This window comes from Buteo buteo, chromosome 22 (genome assembly GCF_964188355.1).
Source record: "Buteo buteo chromosome 22, bButBut1.hap1.1, whole genome shotgun sequence".
NCBI classification, from domain to species: domain Eukaryota; kingdom Metazoa; phylum Chordata; class Aves; order Accipitriformes; family Accipitridae; genus Buteo; species Buteo buteo.
In genome coordinates this window covers 24,446,283-24,467,505 of record NC_134192.1, presented here as the reverse complement: position 1 = coordinate 24,467,505, position 21,223 = coordinate 24,446,283, and positions in this window count along the sequence as shown.

Here is a 21,223-nt window from a genome sequence, read left to right as displayed (position 1 = left end):
GGGCCGGTGGACCCCGGGGGGGCCGAACCCAAGTGGGTCTGCCTGAACGGGGCAGGACCGTAACGTAATTTGTTTCAGGAGAGAGGGGTGAGGAGAGACAGACATAAATTTTATTTAGAGGCTTTCTCTTTAATGGCTCCCGTCGCCTGGCAGGGCAGCACACCTGCTTCCAATAGCGGCCCCGAACTTCTGCTGCCCGCGGGTGCGGGAGGAGAAGGGCTGTTCTGCCATCACCTCTGCCCGGCCACGGGCATCCTGCCCGAGGTGGGAGAGGAGTTTTCCTGTGCTTCAAAAGGGATGGCGATGCATGGTATCAAACCCCACGCTTTCCCCTTTCCTGGGACGCACTGGTTTCCCCCCCATCCCAGCTCAGCAGCCCCTCTCCTGGGCACCTCAGGGCTGGGTGAGCTCCCAGCTGCACAGCGCTGCTCATCCCCGCAAGGGTGGCTCGTCCGGCGAGGATGCTACGAATAGGTCACGGACCTTGGTGAGCCTCAAGCAGAGGCGGGCAGGAGGCTCCAAAGCCCTGCCGCCTCCGTAGACATCTCCGGCTTCACGGTCCCGGCTCAGACCCACAAAAGCCCCAAGAGTTATGCAGAGAGTTGGAGAGAGATCAGAGGCTTCGCTGCGAGCGGGGGCAGTGGCAGGAAGAGGGTTCGGGGGGTCCGAATTGAGCCGATCTGTCGCTCCATTTGGTCTGAAACCCTAAACCAGGTCATCTTTCAAGTGAGGATTTCTGCTGCCGGCCACAATGCCTTTCTTCTTATCCCGGTGCCGTATTTCACACGGCGGGGAGACGGGAGGTGGCACCGAGTCAGAAAAGCCTTCTGCTGACCGGGGCTCGCTCCCCGCCAAGAGAAGCCCACGCAAGTCCCCAGGTGACGGAGGGGTCCCAGCTCAGCGCCTGCCTGCAGACCCTCCCGCAAGCCCCCCGAGAACCGCCTCTTCTCGCGAGATGGCGAGGACGCAGCCTCAGCAGCTGCCGGTGGAGGAGAGGGAAGGGCGGGAGGATTTCACACCTCTCCCCAAGGGCTTTATTCGCCATTACGGGGAAAGGGGGGGGTCCGCTCCCCACCCAGGCTCACCCGGAGGATGGGCGTCAGCTGCGGCGGTCCCGGCGACGTGGGTGGGTTCGCAGCCCTCCCGTGGCCCCTCTGATCTCCGGCGTTCTGGAGCATCTCTGCTTCCCCCGGCACGGCCGGGGGGTGGTGTGAGGGGTGGGGGGGCTCATCCTGCTTCTTCTGAGCCACTCTCTGGGGCGGCCTCATCTGTTCCTGCTGTTTGGCAGCTTCGCAGGCCGTGCTATCCCAGCCCACCCCCAAAGGAGCGGGGTGTTGGGGAAGCAGCTGGGGAGAGCGATGGGAGCGGGAGAGCCTTTGAAACATGAAGAGCCGGTGGCGGGGGTACGGCGGGGGCAGTTGCTCTTTTGGTGCAGGAACCCTGGCTCTCTGGGAGAGTGGACGTGGAAAATATCCTGCTTTCCTTCCCAAAGAGCTGAAAGAGGACCAGAGTTCCCTGTCTGGGGCCAGCTGGCACCTGCTTCCCTCTCAAAAAGCATCTTCCTGACAACATCTATAGATGTTCCCAAGCCACCGAGGATGGAAAAGTGCTCTCTCTCCTCATGGGCAGCTTGTACATACTTGCTTGCATGGCAAGGCTCTGCAATCCTCGCAGCCTCTGAGAGGGGGCTATTTCCAAAACCATCACCGCCTCTGCAGGATTTCTGTGCATCCCTGAGGAAGCCCCTGGGAATTTCCCCCCAGCCTGGGTGCAGCCAGCCCAGGAGCGCAGCTCTCCATGCTCGGCCGGCCGCTGGAGGGCTCACAGATCGCTCTGGGAAAAGAGCCGGAGCCAGGGAAGGGGCAGGAGGTAAATAACCCACGCTTGAACCCACACCCGAACCCACACCCAAACCCACGCCTGAACCCGGGACTGCGGAGTTCTGCGTTCCTCCTCACCCCACGGTCCCAACGCGCCACGAGCACATGCAAACCCGGCTTTGTTGTGCCGACCAGAGCAAGAGGCTCGTGCTTCTGCTGGGATGGAGCCCGCCACAGGTGTAAGGAAGCAGGGAGCATTTAGAGGGAAGACTAAAAATTGCAGAGCTTCATGCCAATGCACTAAACTCCCAGCCCCGACCCAGCCCACGATGGGCGACCTCCTCATTTTCCTTGGCTTGCATCCCTCCTGTTATCAGCCAGCAGCACCAGCCCACAGCAACTCAGGCACCCTGATGCAAGGGGTTCACCCTTGCTCTTCGCTCCCCATAATGGGTTTGCTGTGTCACGCCGGTGGCGCTTGACACAGCCCCATGTGCAAACGGCAGCACAAGAGGCTGTTGGCAGGGCTGGGAGACAGCAGCCACCTTGGCTGCTTCTTGCTGCTCTTCCCAGCCTGCTCCACGCACGTGTCTGCTCCTCATCATCATCCACGGAAGGAGCTCGGACCCTCCCTGTCACCTCAGCCTTGCTGGGACCCAGCACGGCCGCGGCGTGATGTCTGGGCAAGGTGCTGGCACACCAGCCTGGCACGCACCTCACCGCGAGAGCGGGCAGCTCCGGGGGAGAAAATGCACTTTGTGGTGAGCCCCGCGGTGATGCTGCTGTTGAAGCTGATGCTGCTTCCCCTGGGCAAAGCCGTTTCTCTAACAGAAAAAAAAATATAAAAAAAAGCAACCCAAGCCTCCAAACTTATCTCAACAGGCCTCGTTATGACTATTTTATTTGCTGGCTTCAGCCCAGCAACTCGCTGGCCAAAGAGCCTTGATTTCTCCCTCCAACTCCAGCTCTTCGGGGGGAGCAGCCTGGCCGGGGTCCCGTGCTCTGGATTCAGAGGAGCCCGGGTTTCCTTTGGAAAGCACCATTAATTGACATGAGAAAATAATCCAAGGCTCTTTCTCTCTCGAGCAGCAATGGTTCTCCTCACAGGGCGTCTTGAAAAGCAGCGCTGCTTTTTGGGGACTGTGCAAATGCATCAGTCAAAATAATGCTCCCCGGGCCAATACTCTTCCCTGGGGCAAGGCCATCGGCTTCAAAAGACTTGCTCCGGAGATGCCTGCAGCCGCTTGTTTTTCAGACTCGCTGTGGACCGGCTCCAGCCCGTCAGCCTTGTGTGCCTTTCCGCTCCCCTTCCTGCTCCCCCTGGCACCCGCATCCCCTCCACTCCCTCGCCCGTCCCCCCGGGTGGGTGCAGGATCCCGCTGCCCTTTCGCCCTGCTTCCAAAGCGGCTCCGCAGTGACCCTCTCCCGTGAGCATCCCTGGTGAGCATCCCCGGTGAGCATCCCCAGCGCAGGCACTCTTGCCAGCAGCTCTCTGCCCACTGCCTGCCCGCTGTATGGCACCCATGGATGAGCGGAGAAGCTCGCTGTCACCCCCACCCCGCACTGCCCAGGTCACCCCACCCTGGAAGCCACTGGGAAGGGCCCAAAGAAGAGGAAAAGGGGAAAAAAGTGCCATCTGGGAGGGTGAAACCAGCTGGCAGAGGGAGGGAGGGACTGGGGGACCCCGGGGGGACGGCGCGGCTGGGGATCCGCCTGCGGGAGGTTTCGCAAGGCGCTTGTTTGTTTGTTGGCTGCCCAGAGTTTGTTATTCTTAGAAACAGCTTTATCTTACTAGTGCAAAAGCAACCGAGGCATTTTACAGGAAAAATAAATCCTCCCTCCTTTCTCCCCACCGACACATCATTAGACCTCCAAAACTGTATCAAAAGAGCATTAGGACCCCAAGACGAGCACGCGTGGTTGCAAGTCCCTGACGTGGGTTTCCCTGCGAGCCCATCACCCTGCCGCTGCGATGGGGTCCATGGAAGGCTAGGCTCCCTCCTCCCAGGAAAAAGAGGACGGGCGAGGAAGCTGATGGCTGCCCAGCATGGATGCCTGCCCCTGGGGCGTTTGCAGGAACCAAGGGCTGGAATCGGTCCCGTGTGCATCCATAGCTGAGAGCAGGAGCCAGCTGCCTCCGCATAGATCTGCTGTAGTGTAGCCCCCGGCCCCTTCCCCTTCCACCCCTCCTGGCCCACCGCCCCCTTCCCCCTGTTTCCAACCTCAATGTGTTTCTCATTAGACTTCACTTGTAATTAAGTTGGTAGCACTTCACGCGCTGGTGAACCAGGAGCTGCCGGCCTCAGGGGGCTACGAATGCTCTGCAGAGACTTTTTTGCCCCAAGGCTGCTGGTTTAGTGCTGGCCTGGGTGGGTTGTGCTGACGGCTGCTGCTATCAGATCAGTGCTCTGAAATCAGTGCTGCTGAGCTCCGGCTTTCCTGTGGAAGTATCTCTGGACCAGGAGCAGCCCACAGTCCAGCAGGGACTCGGGATGCTCTGAAAGCTTGCAGCTCAGGGTAACTTCTACGGGTTCTTTGCAGAGGCAGAACTTGCAGCAGCGAGCCCCTCTGGCACTGGAGATAAGCAAAGGGCTCTGCCATTATCGCTGCAAGCTGGTAATTTCCACTAGCCGTAGAATTTCCTTTTACATTTGTATAAAATACACTTAAGTGCATGCTAAATGCAGAGTGAACGAGACAAGAATTGCAAATGGAGTGGATGCCATATTGATTATTGAGGATTTATTCCCTGAGGTTTAGGAGGTTTGCCATAGACACAGATCCCTTTGCACATGGCTGTCGTTAACACTCATGAAATCTGCTATTAATAGTTAATGGATAATTTAATAATTAATTAGTATTTAACAAACGGAGAGCAGAAGAGCAGCCTGTCTGCCACCAAAATAGAATAATAAAGAGAAAAAGTTTACAATGATGCCATCCAAGTGATTTTGTTTTTTTTTTTTGTTGGATTCTGAGGCTGTGAGACGAACCACTGCAAAGACGGCTGTGGGACACCGTTGCCCCCGGCTCACCCCCGCCACCCCCCAGGCTGCTTTGGGACCCCTCACAACCTGGTCGGGCTTGCAGTGACCGAGGGCACCAAAAGTGAGATGCCCGAGTTACAGGGGGAAAGAGCCCCCTCCACGTAAGCAGTGAAACCGGGACATGCTGCCAGCTCCTCTCCCCGGCCACCCTGCCGCCGAGCCCCCATGAATACTTTATGATTACAAATGGATACAGCATTTGCTGCCGCATGCTTGCTAATTGCTTCAATTGTGTATTAAACAGGCACTAATCATTTCATAAATATTGATATTTGCAGGGTGGCATCCGCAGGTGGGGGCCAGGAGGGGTGGCTCCGGAGAAGCCGTGCCACCCCACAAGGGCCACCAAGGGCCACCGCCCACCGGGGACCCTCCATCCCTCCCCGCACCCGGCAGGGCAGAGCAAGGCAGCGAGCTCCTGGGGCCGCATTCGGAGCACCGGGAAATGACGGAGACTGCCCGTCCCGCATCCCAAGCGCAGGTCGTCCACCGCCCTGGGATGGGGGAGCAATGGGCAGGGGGGGCGGTGGGGAGGGTCTCCCCGGTGGGTCCGGGCACGGGCGTAGCACCGGCCCCTCTGCCACGGGACGTGGCTGCTTTGAGCCAGCCTTGGGCATTTGTAAATTAAAGGCTTATTATTAGCAGTACTTGAGATGTACATGTTCTGTCTCCCTCGGGATGTTCATTTCGTGCTGATTATCATATTTTTTAAAATGTAATGAATTTATGGAGATAATTCAATCCCACTGACTAGGAATGTGTCTTACTTCTGCCACAAGTAAAGATGCTGTGTGTGTGAAAATGGAAATTGCTGCGGCACTTTCCATGTCTTTTGCCTGTCTTCCCCTACCAAAGGATCCCAAAATGCTTTGCAGACTCTATCTGCTGGTTAGATCGACCAGAATCACATTGCTTCGCAGAAACGTAGTCACCTCTGGGCTGGAACACAGAAACTCTTTAACTAGAAGCAAAAATGTAATCAGATTAATTAAGTAAGTACAATTCCAAGGCGAGAAAGTCAATTAAATGAATCATACGTCAATATGTAAATAAAAGGAGCTGGCTTTGAAGCAGGATTAGAGATAGTGAGAATCAAGAGTGACGCTTCTTGCAGAGCTTGTTCAGACGTCCTCCAAGAGCCACTTCTCCGCATCTCTCCCGGCAGGAGACAGCACCCAGCAGCAGCACCAGGCTGCCTACGGCCGGGGATGGGCTCCAAGCGTGCACCGAGCATGTACCAAGCGCGCACCAAGAGCGCACCAAGCGTGCACCAAGCGCGCACCAAGCACACCAAAGCAGCCCTAGCACCTCTCTGGGACACATCCACGGGGCCACTGGTGTTTGAGGGCACACAGGGTTCTCTGTGGTCCTTCTGCGTTCATGCATTTATGCCCACACGCTGCTGAGACTGAACGCTTTCCATGCCCACGCGTGCATCCGTACCCATGCGAGTGCGTGTGTTACCACGCAGGGGAGCAGGGCTGTTTCCCAGCCAAACCCAATCCTTGGCGATTTGCCTCTGTGGTGCCTTGCTGCTCTCCATTCACGGCTCTGGGTATCCTTTGCTTTTCCAGCACGTTTCCTTTCCTTTCCCTCCTTCCTTTCTTTCTGCCAGCGAAGACTCCCTGCCATGGATGTCTTCCTGCACCCATAAATCTTTTGCATGGGCTGAAATAGTGTCATTGAAGAAAGATCTTTTTTTGTGCAAATTTCAATAAATGCCACTGGAACAACGCGGTAAATGATCCTGAAAATACAAGAGCAAAAAGGAGAGAAAGAAATGGCAGCCGAGGGGGAAAGAGAGTGAAACGCCTGGATTTAAGGCTGCCAAACAATGCATTTAAATAATTCAATTTGCAAAAGCAGAGAAGAAAGGGAAGAGAAAAGAAAAGGGGAGGAAAAAACCCAGCTTGTGTAGCAACCCAATAAATAACCTTGGAGAGCATGAGGCTGGGAATGCAGGACCAAGATAGGCCTTCTCCTGTTTACAAGAGTTTTCATTAAAATGCCAGAAAAAAAAAATATTTTGATAGATTAAGGCTGTAATTTCACTTTTAGTTCCTGAAATCCCCACAGAGACATGGTCGTGTCGCCTTCCCAGCCTGCGCCTCGGCTCTCAGATCTCTCCCCCTTGCTCTCCCCTCGGATGCTCTCAGCAAGGCTCCCGGGATAATTGGAGGGCTGGGGGCATCCGGAGAGCTCCCGCTCCAGCCGGGCAGGTACTTCTGCAACAACACAGGTTGGAGCCTCATTAGCCGGCGGTTACAAACCCTCCTGTAACAAGCAGCATTTTGTAGAAGTAGGGACACGCTTAAAGAACTGCAGCTCCAGTGGGTTTGAAGCGAGGCACCCGAGGTGTGCAGGAATCTCATCACCCCTCTGACAGCACCGGAGCGAACGCTTCCCCCCATGACTGATGGTCTTTTTGCGCGGCTCCTGTTATTGCCCCTTAATTACCGTGGCTGGCAGCCAGCGTCATCACCGGCACTAACTAGTTAGCTTGGATTTGCAAACGTCTCTGGGAGAGAGCCTTTCCTTCCTGCCAATACCTGGTATAAATCCCTATTTATGTCAATGGTGTTGGGAAAATGAATCAAAATGTTGATCACTCATTGCCTTTTACTGGTGAGCGCAGTCCTGGTGCACGTCCTCTGCAAAGGTGTCAAAGTCTCAAGTGGGAAAATAAGCAGGAAGGTCACAAAACAGACAGGAGAGGTCCACGTCAGGTCTGCTCCGTGCTGGGTCAGCATTGCCAGGGAATCCACTGCTCTATCTCAAAAGCAGGGTGCCACCTCGGCCCCGTTTTGGCATTTGTCGCTGGACTCTGCCCGCTCTGCTCCCCGCACCGCCGTGTCGTGCTCAGAGCCCCCCTGTGCCCTCCTGGGAGCAGCATCTCTCATCCTCCAGCCTTGCAAAAGCCCTGCAGCACCCCCAGGGGAGTCCTCAGCACCCAGGGCCGGGCAGGGGAGGAGAGGGATCCCCCAGGTGCGTTTCGGACTTGGCACTTCGGGCTCCTCGGTGGGACAGGCAGCAACCGGGTGCATCTCTCTGCCTGCTGCTGCCTGCGAGGAGGGAGGCTGGGGGGGGCCAAGCCAGCCCGAGCCGTGCCCAGCCTCCTGCAGAGTGCTCCCTGAAGAGACCAAAAGGCTTTTAAACTTAGAAAAGCCACATTTTATGTGAATACAGACGAGAGGCCTCCCTTTTCAAAGGGAGAAAACTCAAAGCAACCAGGGAACAGAAGAGAAATAAAACGCTCTCCCCCTGCCCGCCGCATCGGCGAGGGCAGAGCCTTGCTTCCACACTTGGATTCAATTAGCTTCATGACTTGCAGAGCTGCGGCAAACTCTGCCGAAGCCCCTCCGGCTGCCGGGACGTCCCCTCTGCCCGTGGACGCCGCCGGTCCCTGCACCCCGAGCACTTCTGAGCACCCCGAGCCCCCGCCGCAGCATCGGCCCTGGCAGCGCCTTGCACCTCACCCGGGCTCCTTCAAAGCAGATAAAAACAAACAGCTCGGTGTGCACTGCAGCGGGGGCTTCGGCGCGGCAGAGCACCCATCCCACGGCTTGGCCGAGAGGACGTTAGCAGAAATCGGGCAGCGTCGGCCCCGCTGCGCAGGGTGGGCTGGGGAGCACTGCGGGGGCTGCAGCCGCGTTTCGAAACCTTCCCGACCCCCCTGCAGAGCCTCGGCACTGGGCAGCCGTCTCAGCCGGGGGAGTGACACCGGTAAGAGGAGCAGTTGGCAGCAGATGAGCCCAACAAATCCTCTCAGACGTCCGGTGAGGAAGAGCACGAAGGTGCGAGGTGATGCCCGCAGCCACCGCCTGCCCCCGAGCATCCCGACATGCCGAGCCTCACCGCCCGGCACACGAGTGCTCCCTCGTCATACACAAAACACTGCCGCCCCTTAAATGGGTAACATTGGGTCATATATTTGAGAAATATTAAACTGTGAGGAAATGTTTAATTATCTGTTTAATGATGCTTAAAACATGCTATAAATATTGTTCTGCAGAGGAGAGCAGTGTATGGCATCTCCTCCCAGCAGCAGCTCCTTACCCCGGACAGTTTTGTGTTAGTCACAGAATTTAGGTTCTCATTTTATTCCCATTCACACCCCGCTGGGGTCCCCGAGCTGGGAAAAGAGGCTCATAATCAGGGGCAGAAAAAATACCAGCAGCAAATGGGTCCCGGCACCAAAGATTCAGAAACCGGCTGCAGCCTGGGGACACCAGCAGCACCTCTTACCCTGGGTCCCAGCTCTGGACCACCACAAAGTCGAGGCTCAGCTAACAACAGCCGGTATTAAACCCCTGGGAAAACACCCAGGCTTTCCTCGCCTCAAGCGCAGCGCAGGGCAGGTGCCTGCAGCCAGGCTCCATCACCGCGTCTGGGCTTCGGTGGGGGAAGCGATGCTCTTCCTCCGTGACCTGGCAGGGGCCGAGGCGGAGGCACCGCCAGGACCTCTGCTCTCTCCCGACAAGCTCTACCGGACCCACATTTCACTGGCTCTAAAGTGCTGACACTTGTGCCCTCACTCATTTCTGTGAGGGCAGCTTGTTTCAGGGCTATGAGCCTTGGAGAGAGCTGCTCTGATTCACTCGGGGAGGAGATGTAAATCCTCTGCGGCACAGCGGTCCAGCCCCTCATCCCGGCGAGAAGGTCTCCCGTTCTTCCTCTGCTGCTGCTGCCCAGCCCCGCTGCCAGCTCTCTGCCCCGATTTTGGCTAAAAGCCCTCTCCCGCAGCAAGGAGCCGATGCTCCAGCCTGCTGGAGCTCAGCTCTGACCCCAGTAAGCCAAGCGGAGGTTTTGCCGATGGGGTTAGCAAGGCAAGGACCTGCCGTGGATCTCTTGCTGTGTCCTTGGGAGCTCAGGGACAGGCACGTGTCCCGCGGGTCCCTGAGAGCCAAACACAGCCCGGCTGCGGCAGGGTCCTTCCCTAAGCAGATGCTGGGCGTGGATGCCGGTTTCAAAGGGTTGGGGAGAGCCTATTTCTGGAGAGGACAAAGTGCCATTTCCTGATTTATTTGCGGTTGAAGTGGGTCTGCAAAGTCCCTTTTTGAGGTTGCTGGGGAGGGCAGAGGGATTAGCCCACAAACAGCTGCGGTGCCTTCAGTCCTAAAATACTCTCTGAAAGGGGATCCTAGCCCTATGGTTGAGCTCAGCGAAGAGCTTCCAATTTATTGTTCTTTTTTAAGGCACCTGTGCTGTAAAATGTCATTTGTCTCTGTCGAGGGGACGGAGCCGTATGATTTAGGTCCCCACTGCCGGGCAGAGAAGGGGCCCTGCACATCCCTTGATCCCTGCCGGCCACAGGTGCAGCTCAGCCGGGTTTCCCGGTGTCGATCCCAAGCGGAGACGGGCTGGTCGGGTGGTGGGGGCAGCAGCCCTGAAACAGAGAGGAAGATGGCTGAGCCAGATGGTAGGACCGAATTATTGATGCTCAGAGGGGCCGTGAGCAGGGCAATGCCGTGCTCCCACCACAGGGGAGCAGACTGGGGGGGGAGCAGGGGTGGCATCCCCTCCACCCTGTGCATCCCCAGCAAATCCCAATAATCACCTTTCTAAAGCCCTTCCGCACCATTGATGCTGTGCCCCCTGCAAGCACCCCGAGTGCCCCTGGTTTTGCTGTGGGCAATGGGGAGGAATCAGAGCACCGAATGGTCCCATTTAACACAGCCCAGTCATCCAGCAGTTGGACTTTGGTGAGTTCCAGGCACCTTCCCCCCTAAGAGGAAACCTCCCCAGCAGCCTGGGCTCAGAGCCCAGCCCCAAGCTGCACACCTCAGGCAACACTTCAAGCTCCAAAAAGGCTTCGTAGCAGTGGAAGTGAAGGAGAAGAAACTTCAGATGCAATGGCTGCATCATCCCCATCACACTGTCCTACAAAAAGCAGAATCAAGGTGTGCCATCAAGTCAGCCTCTACTCAAAGAGTAGTTAGTCTGGAGTTAGATTTCAGCAAATGTTTACCAGGGCATTTAGGTCCCAGATGTTAATTCATGTGTTTTCTTCCCTTTGTATTTTCTCATGGGATCCTCAAGCTCTGGAGCAGGTTCCTGTGGCTGAAGGGAGAGGTCTGAAAAGGGATGTATGAGCTCTTCAGGTCCTGCAGAAAGGTCCTGCACCTCCTGTGCTTGAGTCCCAGCATCATTAGTGAGGTGCTTATTCCCACAGGCACCCAAGAGGGGTCTTGCAGATCAGCTTTGGACAAAGAAGAAAACAATGACATCCCCGTGCTTTCCATGCAATTCGCTTTCCTCACATTCGGGAGAGTAAGCATATACGCGCTTTCTCCCCAAAACCTCCAAAGCTTGGATTTCAGGATTAATTACTGCTTTTCCTTCAGCAGTAGCGTTAATGGGGTTCCTCGTGGGGCCAGGGCATGTTACAGCCCAGCTCTCCTGAGAACATCTCCTGAACATCAAAGCCCTGATGGTTGTTCTTGCCATTGCCTGCATCTGCGTGACCACAGCCCTGACTGGTGGGTCTGAGGCAGGGTAGGAGCAGATGGGAACTTCATGGTGAGGCTGGTCCGGGCCAGGCTGGACAGGACATGACTGCCTGGGTCTGCTGTAGCATCTGGCCTGCAGTTGGCAGACACAACACTCAGCAACTTTCTCTGAGCTGAGGAAAGAATAACGATGGAGTAAAAAATAGTCCTAGTCCCTTGTGAGTCTCGTTCATTAAAAGACAACATGTTTTATGGCTCACGCGTTCTTCTCTCGGTGGTTTCCCCAGAACGGGACTCAGCCAGATAATAAGCGAGGCTCCACAAGCCCTCCAAAACCATCTCCCGAGCGCCGCGCATGCGGAGCCATAACTCAGCCTCTGTCAGCGGCTCCATCAGTCCCACCCCGGGACCACCCGAACTGCTGATTTCCTCCACCCTCCTCTCTGCTGCTGACCCTCTCCCGCTGCAGCCGTGGGGAATATGAGCTCACTGATTAGAAATCAATAGGACTTCAGCTCACACCTGAGGCACCAGCGCTGCCAGATGAGATGTTGCTCCCTACCCCGTGTGGCCTCCCGGCTGTGCCCGCTCAGCAGATTTCAGCAGCTCTGGCATACGCAGCTGCCGAGAAGGTGGCCCTGAGGAAAGGAAACCCTGAGCAGTGCCGTACTGCCGTGCTGCAGCTGGTGTTCAGCCCCGTGGGACGGCATCTTTCCAAGTCTCTGCCGTGGGTCATGGTCTGCTGAGCCCCAGAGCACCCTTGTCCCAGCAGGGACGGGCTGGCTCGTCCTCAGGGTCCTTTCTCCCCACCAGCCTTCAGTCAGGCCACAGTGACCAGAGAAAATGAGTAGGACCGGGGAAGAAGAGAGCTCTGTCATGTTGCACAAAGGGGCAGGATCCTGTTGGCGAACCAGGAGGTGGGGATGCAAAGTCTGTTGTGGGTCTGCACCTTGGGGAGATGAGAGCTCCCCATAGTTGTCCTCCACTGCTCTCTTCAGAAAGGCTCCTCCACGCCTACAGAGATGCTGTTGGAAGGACAACTGAGCTGATCTGTCCTCACTGAACCACTCTTCCTCCTCCTGCTGCCCGGGTAAGGATGGCCCTTCAGGACATCTGTACTGAGTGTGGTGGGCTGTGCCTTGCTCCATGTGCTTGTGGAGGTGGCCCTGAGTTCCCAGAGCTGCCCTAAGAGCTCAGACCGATCTCCTGGTGCCGCCCGCCTTCCCCTTCCCACCCCAACAGTTTCGCACTCCAGCAGAGAAACCAGTGCCTTGGCAGATCTGCTGGGTGCCTTCTGGGAAGCTGCAGTCCCAGGGTGGCTGAGAACAGCTCTGGGACCAGGAGAAAGAAAGGTTTTAGGGAGTGAGAGGTTGAGCGATACGTGCCCTCATGGCTGGTGCTCTGCCTCTGCTCTCCTGCCCAGCACGGTGGATCCATGTTTTGGCTTTATAGCTCAACAAAATTTAGGCCTGAATTTCCAAATTCTACCTGTTAATGCCCACTGTTAATGCTGAGCTCTGTGAAGACCAAAATTATTCAGATTACCTCATGCTCCATCTTACACCCACTGCCTTCTCCCCCAGCCCTCTCCTTAGCTCTGAAGTAGCATACTACGGCTCGGAGGCCAAGGTGAAACATCAGGGCTAAGTAACACCACCAACCCCTCCAAGGGGGTTTTACCTGCCTCTGCACGAACCAAGAAGGCAGCCAACAGCTCAGTCCCACTTCTCAGCTCCACCTTCTCAGCATCACCTTCACGTGTCCTGCTCAGAGATGGTACCTGCCCTTAGGATCCAGCATGGGAAAAGTCTGCCTCATCATGGACTTCCTTCACATCGAACAGAATTTGCATTCTAGGCTAATGATGTGCCAATTGCTTTTACAACAAATCCTCCCCAAGGTCTCCCAGGTGGCTAGTTGATTCTTGTGGCCTGCTCTGTATGTAACATTATGTAGCTGCTGCTAACCCCTCCATAAATATGTTTTTAATGTTTAGTTTGCATCTCACTCACATTCAATAACTGGTCTGGGAAATCTAAAGTGCATCTTAAAAACTGAGCCACAATAATTATTGAATATTAGATACCATCATTGGAGTATTAAAAACATATTTCTATATAGAAATAGAGTTTGAATACACAGTATGGGGCTGTACCGCATACATTGCATGCTGATCACCGAGAAAATGTCCAGCTTCTTATCACACTAATAGCAACAGTTTGCATTTCTGCTGCATTTCCCGTCAGGAGGATCCCAAAGCACTTTTCACACGTTGACAGTGCGCGCAGTCACTGCTTCCCCACAGAAATGCAGCATCTCTTCTCCCAGACTCAGCATCTCCACCGGCAGCTCAGACAGCAGAGGGATGCAAAGTGGGAGAAGCTTTCTGGAAGCAAGCGGCACTGCTCAGCCTCGTCCATCAGCTCAGTCCCCGGGCATGGAGTCCAGGACCACTACGAGATGGTCCAAGGCTCTTCCCTCAGAGACCAAACCATGGGAACACTGACCTTTTAGACCAAGCTATGGGTATCCACAAGTTAAATTTGTAAGCCCGGCGATGGCATTTGGGCGCATAAGTGGACAAATGTGCATTTGAGAGGCCTCTCAGCTGCCTTCACCCTCTGCTTTACCTGGTTTGCTCCCTCCATCCCAGCGAGCACACAAGCAAATGAGACTTGCAGCTGAGCAGAATCTTTTTAAAGCCAGCCCCAATTAGGCTTACTCACAGGATTAGTATACATATTTTAACAATGCAGATAATAATAAATATAGGGAGAACATGCATTAGTTCCACCTAGGGCCCTGCAAATACCCAGAATTAGCGAGTTAATGTAAGAATAGAGTATGCGACTATTATTTCCCCATTCTCAAAATTTTCATTCTCTGATGGATGCACTCAAGGGAACCATTTGAGAGTGTCTCTGTAAGATACTTTCTTAGTAATTTGACTGCAAGGTTTTTGCTTCTGTGCTCCCAAGCAATCGGAGGAGAATCAGCACTTCCCTTGATCATGCCAAACTTTGATATCGCCAGGCAGAACTGCTTCACACCTCCAAGACCTGCATGTTTTACGGTCACAGAGGTGAAGATCACAGACCCCATCAAAAGAGGAGCATCGCTAAACAGAGAGATGCTGTGATCTGTCACTGGAGTCCTTTCAGACACCATGAATCAAATCTCCAAGGTTTTAAAAGCAAGCAGGCACCGAGGCACCGGGCAAGCGTTCAGTCTGAATGGCTCTTCCTAAGGTCAGAGCCAGGTGCAGGCAGCTGGTCCTGGCTTAGACTCTGAGCTGGAATATGAGTTTGGGCAATTTATTTCATTTTACTTTCCCTCCCTTTCATGTGGGTAACCTAACAGGTCTGTTTCTACATGGGCACTTTTGTGGTTCCCTATAGAGTACTGGTTTGGGGGGGGTGGTGTCAAAAGCCACACACCCCATTCCTCTATTTTGCCTTTCCTGGGTTAGAAGCAATCTTGTTTCACAGAGGAAGAAGCTGTGGTACGAGGACAGCGAGGGAGCTGCACAACACTCACCTTTTCCCTCTGTCAGGACTGAGCTGGAACCCCCAGGTTCCCCTAGAGTCCATTAAGATTAATAAATTGGCTTTTCTCACAAAGGCAAGATTATCCTTTGGGATTTATCGCCACAGGGTTTAGCAGCAGCATGGCTACAGACAGGCTCAAATAGGTGCTAGATAAACTCATGGAAAAGCAGTCCATCCCAGGCTGTTATGTGTACCAACCCGGATGCTCTCTCTGCTCAGGGAGTCCCTAAATCAGAAGGTGAAAGAGCGAAGCTGGTCCTATTCTCTCTGATTTCTGTGTTATCTCCAAATTGGTCCTTGGGCTGCGTGGTAGACAGGGGGTGGGCGAAGGGGGCCCATGGACCGACCCAGCAACAGGATTTTCCTGGTCTTGTCATCCTGGGAAAAGAAAAAGCAAGGCACGATGTATGGAGGTGTTCCTGGGGCACATCAGGGCTGGTTCCCAGCCTCTCAGCAGGGGACAAAGAAAGACCCATGTTCTGCTGTGTGGCAATATCTTTATTCCCCAGCCCTCCCAGCACCGAGCGCTGGGGTGGGACTGGGAGCAGCACAGCACAGAACAACCCCCTCTGGTCCTGAAGCTGACTGGCAGCCCGCAGAGCCAGGCTGGCAGTTGGAGGGGAAGCAGCAACTTTTGTGCTATTTCAGTCCCAGCAAGAGCTGCAAAATTCATGAAAAATCAAAATACTTGACAGCAAGAAGAAAACCTCACATTTCTGCAAGCTGTTTCAAGCCTGGGTTTGATGCCTGTGGCTGGCCACATTGCTTACCCATTTCCACATCTCTTGGAAAGCTGGATGCCTGGCTGGAGCATGCACCGTGCACCGGCTGCGGCCGCAGCCCTGCTGTTAGGGACGTCCCCTGCCCTTCGCCAGTGCTGCACCGGGCACAGGCAGCAATATAACCAAACGGCATTTAATAGCAGGCTGTCGGAGTCGGTCTGCAAAGCTGTCAGGGAATCTGAGAAATCCAAGTGTAAAATCAGCATGTTTTGTGGGACAGTGGGCACAGACTGCCCATATGTTACCCACACACATCACCAGTCATCTGGGAAATGCACACATGTTAAAGGCTTTCATTTTGCCATTTTTCCCTGTTGGACTTGTCAGAGAAATTTCGCTGCCAGCCCATATACCTTTGCGAAGAACGCATGGCTCAATCTTTCACAGATGGACTTCCCTCACGTCTGGGCTTTGATCAAGGAAAAAAAAAACCAGTGGGGGTGGGGGATTATTACCTAGAAATGTGTCTGTGGAAGCATTTGTGCATGCAGACTCACTCCCGGTTCGTTCTGCGTGTTTGTTTCTCCGTGCGTGTACCTGCGCTGCTGTGGCTACGAGGGGATGCTCGATCCTGTCCTGGGGTACCCACCGGGTACCACTGCGGGGCAGCTGCATCCCATGGGGCTGCTGCCGGTGGGCACAGCTCGTGCCGCGGCATCGCTCCAGGTAGCCCAGTACGGGAGGGTGCTCACCCGCTGCATGTGATGCAAAACAATCTGAGCCTCTGAAGTGACCTTTTGCCAAGCCATTCATTCCCCTGATCAAATTGCCACTGCACCAACCCCTAGCATCACTGTTGGGTCTGGGTTTCCCCCATCAGGTGTGAGGTGCAGGGAACCGGTGAGGTTCGGGGTGCGGGGAGGAGGAGGGAGCTGGGGGGAGCAAGGCTAGGTGGGGAGCAGGAACTGGGGACAAGCCATGCTGCTGGCTTTTCCGGGGAAGCACAGACACTCAGTAACTGTCTTTTGCAGGTTTATTCCCCTCTCATCACTGCAAAGGAGGAAAGCATGTTGAAAGGACTAGAGCCTGGACTTTGCCAGAAAAAAGATGTTAGAAACACTGGTCTTCTCTGATGGTCTTCTGTTGGGGGGGAGCTGAAACAACCTACCTCCTTTTTTACTCCTCTCATCTTTCCATCAGGAGGTGGAGAGGATGGAAATTTTCAGCACAGTGTTTTCACTGGGATCCTGGGAGCCTTCCTGAATACCTCATCTGGGCTCATCAGACCGGCTTTGTCTGTGCGCTCTGAATTAAAGGTGTCAAGGAAAACATTTTTAATCCCGACTGCCAGTGCTGGAGGAAAAGCGCAGCCCCCCTGGTCCAGGGGAGCTCAACCTGAAAAGGAGGCAGCTCGTTTGGTATCCATAGATAGAAAGGGAGATAAAGCCGAAAGGGATGGAAACATGGGTGGGTCTAAACCATGGCACTTGGATGCAAACCGGTTAGTTAGATTTGGCAGGAGTTCTTGGAGGAGCTGCTTGGGTTTGTTGGTTGAAAGAAGGGCATGTCATGAAAAGCAGAAAAGCTGGTGAAGGCAGCAGGGAAGGGAGCTCGTGTATGCGAGAGGGGGGATTAGTTCACCGAGCACCACAAAGTTTGTTTTAACTTTCCCAGGAGCCTGAGAGGAGGCTGGAGCTGGTTATTTATTAGCAACCCTTTCAAAGGTGAACCCTGCCCGGCTGCTGCCAGTCAATTCCTGGCAGTGGTGATGCCGGTGTGACACCCCATGGCACGTTGGAGCCCGGGGTCGGCACCCCGGCTGCGATGCGCTGGCTGGGAAGCGCCTGCCCACTGCGGGCGAGAAGGTCTTCCTCGTCCAAGGGAGGATGCACATCCCCGGGGGTCCTTCGGGATGCACGCTCCTGCGAGGGGGGGACGGCCACGCTCCGGGAACACATCCCGCTGCGGGGAGCATCTCAGCGGAGCGAGGCAGGCTGCTGGCGGGGAGCTCTGCTCGGCCGGGCGGTGCTCGCGCTGCCAGCTCAGCAGATCTGGCACCTGCTGAAGGCAAGGGCAGAGCCGGCGCGTTTGAAATTTAATGAACGGAAAATCAGCCGGAAACCGGAGTTTCGAGAGGGGACTATGTCCAGAAAAACAACAACAACAAAAAACTGAAGGGTAGATGAGAGTGGAAAAAAAAGACCCAACAGCTTGCTTTGCCCTTTCCGAAAAAAGCTCTGCTTTTCAGAAAACTTGGAAGCCTTTGTCTTGCAGGTCACATTTTTCAAGTAAAATTTCAGGGCACATCTCAGAAGGAAGAAAAACAATTTAAAAGGATGAAATAACTGGACAACAGCAAGCACAAAGAAAACAAAAATTTGATAGTGATCCACACTGATTTATTTTTTATTTGGCTGATGACTCCCCCAAACTCCTCCGACCTTTCGCGACGACGTGACAGCCCCGCCGAGATGCCCCGTGCAGATCGGCCAGGGGTTGCACCCCGCGCCGTGCCGCGCTGTGCCGCTGCCTCCGTGCTCCCTTTCTGCTGCCACGGCCGCTCGCGTGGATGCAGCAAACCGGGGACGAGGGGTCACCTTCACGGCCCTGCTCCCAGCGGTGGAACGCTTGCACCCTGTGCAAAAGCGATGTGCAATGTGTGCTGCATCTCTGACGAGGTTTCTGATGGCGTCGCGTATCCCTGGGCAGCAGGGTTATTTTGGGGGATTGCATATCCCCGGCCGGTGGGGTTGTTTAAAGCACATGGAGGGTGCTGAAGGTCAGGATGGGTGCTGGCAGCCTGAGGGCTCCTTTGCACGGCTGTACCCGGTGCAGCAGAAGCAGGGCAGGGTAGGGCAGCCCAGCCAGGAGGATGCTGCCAGCGAGGGTATGTCACGACAAGCCCCAGAAGTTGGGGTAGGCTGTGGGAAAAGCAGCAGAATTGAAACCCGGTGGAGGCTGTGGAGCCAAGCCGTTCTTTTTGCATGCTCAGACCTCGTGCTTTTTTCTTATCTCCCACCCACAAGCAGGTTTACAGCTTCAACCACCGTCCCTTCCCCCCTTTCCTGCCCACCTCAGGCTGCCCTGGCAGCCAGGCAGAGCAGATCAGGCAGGGGGAGAAGGCAGGAGCCAGAAAAATCCCCTTGGCACCATGCACAGAGCTGGGCACAGCCAGCATGTGTGCACCACCATCTCCCTGATGCCAACCCATCCCTCGAAGGTGACCACGACTCGTCACCCCACAGCCGCTGGTGCTGTCGGGTCCCCCCCGCGCCCGTCTCTGGCATGACATTCCGGCTCATTAATTTATCCCATTAGAGGCTCCAGAGGGAGCTGAGGAACTTGGGTGTGATTTTTCTTCCCAGTTTTCAGCCCCTGAGCACATGTGAGAAGAAACACACACAGCCCCCCCTCGCTGCTTCCCTCATCGCCGGCGTTAGGGTCTGACCTTTTTGCTTTCTGCCCTGATTTCTAAATAATGTTTAAAATTTGTCATTGGGCCCCTGTCATTCTTCAGCCGTGATCCACTTGAAGGGGATGGTTTGCAGAGCCAAAGAAAACACCATGCGTGGGACCTACACAAGAAATGCCAGACCTGCTTGCTTGCCTCAAAAGCGACGTGCACCGGAGACCATACGTCCTGGCTGACAAGAGCAGCTCCAAAAGCAGCCTTGGGAGAAAAATGTCCCGGGAAATACCCTGAAAAATTAATTCTTACATGTTGCCGCCTCCAGAATAAATGAGATAACGTCTTTAGTTCTAATTGGGCAAACGGAAACTCTTTTCCACAGGGAGCTTCAGCTCTGCGTAAGGAGCCATTAATCAGCAGGGGAGCGGGGAGCCCCGGAGCCACGCGGGTCCCACCGGGACGTGTCCCGGCGCCCCTGAAACTGGGACCCCCCCAGTGCCTGCGGCTGCCAGCCCACCCCGCGGCCCCGCTCACCTCATCCAGGGCAAACTGGGAGGAGATCAAGCCCCAGACTGAAACGTGCCTCTGTGAAGACCCCCGGGCAGGGGACAGGCGGGTGGGAATGGAGAGGTGCTGGCAGCAGCTGCAGGCTGCTCTTTGCCTCACGGTGTGATCACAGGCTGATAATCCCCTTCTTGCCCCATTTCTTAGTCTTTAAAACAGGGATGGATCTGCATCCTTGGGACTGGCATCCTCACTAAATTGGGGTTTTCTTTATTTTTTTACTTAGACAAAGCTGTGGAGAGCCCTATGGGAGGGCTGGCATGCTGCTCTGCCACCTGGCTTTGCCATTCCTCTCCTCTCTCCCGTCACCCAGCCTGTGCGAGCACCCTGGGGACTGCAGATGGGCTCCCTGCCCGCCATGCCACCATCCCATCACTCCACCATCCCACCATTGCCTTACTGCACCATCCCACCACCCCATCGTCCCACTGCCCTACCATCCCACCACCACCTGCCTGCCCTCCGCCTGCAGCACCCCTTCATCCACCAGCCCAGCTCAGACTCCCCACAAGCCCCAAGACCATCCTCAGCACAGCCCCCCAGTCCCTCACCCTCATCTGGGCAAGAAGCAATAATTGGAGCCTGACATCCCATCTGGAGCCGATCAGCACCGGCTAACTCAAGAGATGTCGCTAATGGAAACTTCAGTGTTTTATTTCCAGGGGCTTCTGTCGCTTCCTCCTTCCAGAAGCGATAACCGCTTTGCAGAGAGGCTGCAGGGCGGCCCCAGCCATCCCTCAGCAGTAGCGGCTCTCTGAAGCCATCTGCAATGCTCAGACACAGAGATCCTCAAGATGCGCTGAGCCCTCCCAGCCCCTTATAATTAGTGGTGCAGGCGACTGGCTGCAAGGGGTTAACGCAGCTCCTAAAGCCCTTTGCAATGCTGGGCTTCACAGCCCCAATCCCCCACCACCCCACCACTGCCCCTCCTGCCCCCTCCTCCCCTTGCCTGGGACTCAAACTTGCTTTTTTGGGCACACGTGTGTGCACATGCGGTCCTGAAGTATCGAGGTCTCAGAGATTAAAAGGCACCATTATGGGAGTCAAACATAAATTCTCCTTTTATTAAGCAGAGTAAATGTCATCAGTGAAAAAAAGCAGAGAAGGATGGAGGGAAGAGGAGGATTTCATTCCAACTTCCCTTTACTTTCGTTCCTGCTCCTGGCCCTGGCTCCGTGCAGTTGTTTATTTAAAAGTCCAGTAGGGAAAGCTCATATCTTACCTGCTTTCTGTAGGGATTTTCTGCACCATTACCGTAATGAACAGCATAGACAGTGTCAGCGCCGTTTGGCTGGGGGCTGGCTGCTGAAATCCTGGGTCGCTGCCTCAGTACGGACTGCCACGGCCAAGAGGACTTGGGATGGGAGCCGGTGCTGGGAGCAGGAGGGTGAGTCGCTGCCACCCGTGCCCACGGTGGGCACCCATGCCATCCCTCGGGGTGTGTGTAGGGGAGTGCCACGTCACCCCAAACTTCCCCATGCCAGGTCCTGGGGCTCCGGGCCCCGGCAAAAGCGCTTCCCCAAATTATTTAAACATCCCCAGCTTCGCAGCAGCATCCCCAGGAGCAGGAGCTGTGGCTTGGACCGGGGCTGGCAGCAGGGCAGAGGGGGATCCCCTGCAGCTCCTGCCTGCTTCCGTGCATCCTAAATATTTCCTGGCAGGCA